Source organism: Poecilia reticulata, linkage group LG13, assembly GCF_000633615.1.
Source record: "Poecilia reticulata strain Guanapo linkage group LG13, Guppy_female_1.0+MT, whole genome shotgun sequence".
NCBI classification, from domain to species: Eukaryota; Metazoa; Chordata; class Actinopteri; order Cyprinodontiformes; family Poeciliidae; genus Poecilia; species Poecilia reticulata.
The window spans coordinates 25,148,458-25,152,990 of NC_024343.1; positions in this window are offsets into that span (position 1 = coordinate 25,148,458).

Here is a 4,533-nt window from a genome sequence, read left to right on the forward strand (position 1 = left end):
GAGTGTTTGTCGTGGCCTTGTCAGATCAGCCATGACTCTGCCCACAGCATGTGTGTCAACTCGAGGTGACCTTTTGCTATGCGTGTCCCTGGTAAGGGTGTGTGCATGCGTGCGTGTATGCGTGCTTGTGTGTGTGTGTGAGAGATTCAAGCTAAAGCTTTGGAGTCGGTGCAGATGATTGGCACACAATGCAGATGTGTGGGCAGCAGATGCCATCTGGAGAAAGAGGAGTGGGTTTGCAATAGGAGGGAGACGGGGGGAGGGAGATGCCCCTCCAGAAAGAAAGAAAAAGCCGATGGTTTGACAGAGGAATAAAGGAAACGATGGGAGTATAATCAATCAAAAAGACTCCGACTCAAATAACGGGAGACAAGAGACACCAACCCTCCCACTGCTGCCCTGTTCCGACCACCATCGCCGGCTGTCATCACCAGTTGAGGCTTTGCTACCATTGATTGAACCAGATCAAAAGCCTCCCCTTGGTTGCCCCCTCTGGTTGTTTAGGTTGCCAGGCTCGCCTTCAAGGGGAAAAGTGAGTGGAAATCCTTATTATCTGCACGTGGTTGTTAACAGCTGAGGTTTTGGGTCAGTGTTGACTGATTCCATTGAAGCACCAGATGCTTTGCTTGCTTCATTAAAAAGTGGACAGTCTCCGAAGAACCTTTCACCCAACAAAGACATGACATCACCACCCCTGAAGACACACACCTCTGTTGATTAATCCTCATACTTAGATTAAACGCTGTATGTAAGGTGTGTCTGTGAAAAGCAAACAGAGCCACATTTTAATACATTTCAGTTAAGGTTGCTTTATTTGGATGGCTTCAATTCCCTCTGTATAGACTTGAGCTTGGTATAAAAGTAACAAAAGAGATGAGAAACAAACAGCTTGTGGTCTGACAAGCATGCAACTGTCTTGCAGAGTAGGTGTATTTCTAAGACATTTTACCACATAGGCGTACAGTGGAAGGAAAATGCATAGTTTTTTCAAATGTTTTCACATAAAAACAGTTTTTTATTAATGTACAATTTACTTCATTTCATCTGACACCCTGAAAAAACAATCCATTGGTCATAATTCCTATATGAAAAAGTCACCTAACTATTTCAATTTAATCTTGATATGAATCCATCTGTTTGGTGAAGGCATCTGTGTTTCTCAGAGAATAGTGAACAAAACATCATGAAGACCAAGGAAAACAGCAGATAAGTCAGGGTGAACTTGCAGAAACGTTTAAAGCGTGGTTAGGTTGTAAAACAATATCCAAACTTTGAACAACTCACACACAACTACAAACCCACAAAGACATGGATATCAACCAAAGTTGACATTTGGGCAAATATAAATTGAATGACAGAAGCAATCAAGATGATCACTGTTTGCTCTGGAGGAGCTGCAGACACACTGTTGAAGGGGAAGAATCTGTTTACAGGACAACTATAAATTGATCAGTTGACAAATCTGCCCCTTAAGAACAAGTGGAAAGAAAACATCAAGAAGACTCCCTTTCACAGTTTGCCACAAGCTTAATGTTCTGTGTTGGAAATCTAACACTACACATGTCCATGCGCTCGCCATTCCCAAGGAGAAAAAAGGTGGTGGCAGCATCATGATGTGGGGATGCTTTTCCTCTGCAGAGACTGGGAAGGTAGTCAGAGTTTTGGGGAAGATGGATGCAGCTATGTGCAGCATAATCCTGGAAGAAATGTTGTGTGCAGAATACTTTAAGATTTTAAAAAATTATTTCTTCTTTCACAATGGATTTGTCAAAAGGAGAAAAACATCCAGCTGACTGAATATTTGTGCATGGTGCAGTAAATGCTTCCGTCTACAGATACAATTTTCCAACACAGACACGTTCAAACCTTTATATGACTATAATCACAGGTAGAGAGATTAAATTTTGTTTTGACTGTCCATCTTCACAGGAAGTAAGCAGCCAAACAACTGATACGGATACAATAATTTTCCCAAGGATAGTCAGGTGTGGCACATGTTTCCCTGCTGAATCACCATGTCTGTAATCTATAAAAGGCCACATTCCAATTTAGCCGAGACACAATATTCAGGAGGTGCCAGTTGTGGTTTGCAGATCCTTCCTGTGCTCACCGGCAGCTGTGTGTGCTGATGCGGAACGCCCTGACCTGCCCACACAGAGGCAATCTCCTCTGCAGATCATTGAGAGGTTGCCTGCCAACGACAGCAACGTGCCCTTCTCATGGGAGCCACGGCCGACCTGTGTAGGAGGACATAAAAGTGAGAGAGCACCCTGAACTAAACCTCAGCCCTGGACACAGCTGGCTTCTCCGCAAACATGAACAAAGTGGCCTTTGTTGGAAGGAAAAGGCAGCGGTGCCATCACTGCCTGCACACTATAACGCCAGGTTGGCTTTAAAACTTTAATGGCGAGAGGAATTAAGGAATTAGATCATTGATAGACACAGATCAACAATTCAAAGGTTCAAAGAAAATGCACTTGCTGCCAAACTAATTTAATAAAATAAAAAAAGTGCTAAGACAAACTGCTTTGTGATTTATGTACATTTAACCAATAAATATTAGCAGTTAAATATTACAAGGGATTTGGCACAAAAAAAACTGCCAAATCCAAACAAAATGTTTTAATTTTAAATTCTTGAACTGAAACAAATAAAATAAATTAGTTAAAATAAATCTTAGTGAATTGTTAAGAATATTTTGCTGCTATTATGAAAAGAAAGATAAAATAGTTCAGTTAGTTTCTGAACTATATTACTTATATTACTATTAGAGATTGCGTTGTTATATCAATACATTCACTCACTGTTCTACTACTATACAGTTTTCTGTTGACATACTGAAACATCTAATCCAAATGTTTAGGTAGAATTTGTTACCAAAACTGATTTTCTATTAAGGTTTTTATTTAGCCACTTTACAACCTGACATTAAGAAACTGATATTATTTTATTATTGTCAATAAAATAAATTACTTAGATATGTTGCAGAATATTTGACGTCTTCTGCAGCGCACTTTTCCTTATAGTCCACCAAAAGACAAAAGGAACAATAATCCATACAAGTTTACCACCGATCTCAGAGCAGCTCGTGTCAATTTTTACAAAGTGCATTACCGTGTAATGCAAGGGAAGGTCACGATCCTGCTTGTTCTTCAATCCAATTCTGGAGCCAGAACAGGTGTCGATCTGCCCGCTAGGTGGCGACCTCGGGCCGATGAGGCTCACCTCGGACTGCAGACATGCAGGATCAGCACAGTGTGACTGTTGATGAGCGCAGAGGACAAGAAGCGACTCACTCCTCCTCACCCATGAGCCGACTGCTTTATTTGTAGCTTTGGTTGCTCATGTAAAGTAAGAGATGAGCTGGTGTTCCCATGCAGAACCAAACTAATTAAACTGCTTACAGTTTATTATTTGATTCCAACTGGCAACTCACAAAATCATGTTTAAAAAAAACAAAACAAAAAAAAACACCCTGCTGCAAGCCCGCGGTGAATTCAGTGAGGGGGGATGATGACACTTGAATAGGGGGGCAGTTAACGATTATTTGCACCCCGCTTCCGTGTCCCCGAAGTTTCCTCCTTGAATTGTCGGAGTGCGCGTCAGAGCGCACAGACACGCCTCCAGCCTGTGGATCGCTCGGTGCGTCTCTCTCCTGCTGTCCGCTTCAAACCCATATTCCGCTGGGGAAAGTCAGAGGACGAGAGAGAGGGAGAGTGGGAGTGTGTGTGTGTGTGTGTGTGTATGAGAGAGAAAGAGAGGGAGAGAGAACGAGAGAGAGAGAGAGAGAGAGGGAGCGAGAGAGCGGGACCAGAGAGAAGAGAAACGCAAGAAAAAGAAGAGAGGAAAAAAGAGGACCCGCGTCGCAAATGGCACTCATGGCAGGGATTTTGTTCACGGTCACCGTTCTTATTTCTGGGATTTCTACGCTCGGTTCGTCGGCACGGATATACCCACCAAATGAAGGTAAGAAGACTACAGCAGACTTTAGACTTCATCCACCCTCCCAGCTCCGCACCGTCCCTGTGCTTGTGTTTGTGCCGCGGAGACCTCTCACTCCTTGGCCCCTCGTTGCGTTTGCACGGGGGCCCCTCAAAGAGTTTAACAAAGGAAAATACAGCGACGGTCACTTTTTTTTTTCCCTTCAAGATTCAGCGCATAAGGGATGTCCAAATGCGCACGGTTTCGTCTCGGCTGCATGGAGACCCTGGCTGCATGAACAGATCTCGCTTGTGGTCCCGACGCATGCTGTTTTGTCAAGAAGGAAAAAAAAAAAACCTGAGCTGATCTGTAGACAAAATGCGCATAAATATTGTCAGGTTTGCATCTACAGCAAAAATAAAAATTCAGGACAAAAACTCCAGAATGAGACTAGCAAATCAGCAAAGCAGCTCTGGACCCAACAGTGTGAGAGCTCATCGCTCCCTCTGTCACTTTGTGTTTGGATGGAAGACGGAGACAAATTCAAAAAGTTGAATTGCGCGACTCTGCGAGTGTAAGATATGGACCGAAATAGGGGGAATTATATATATA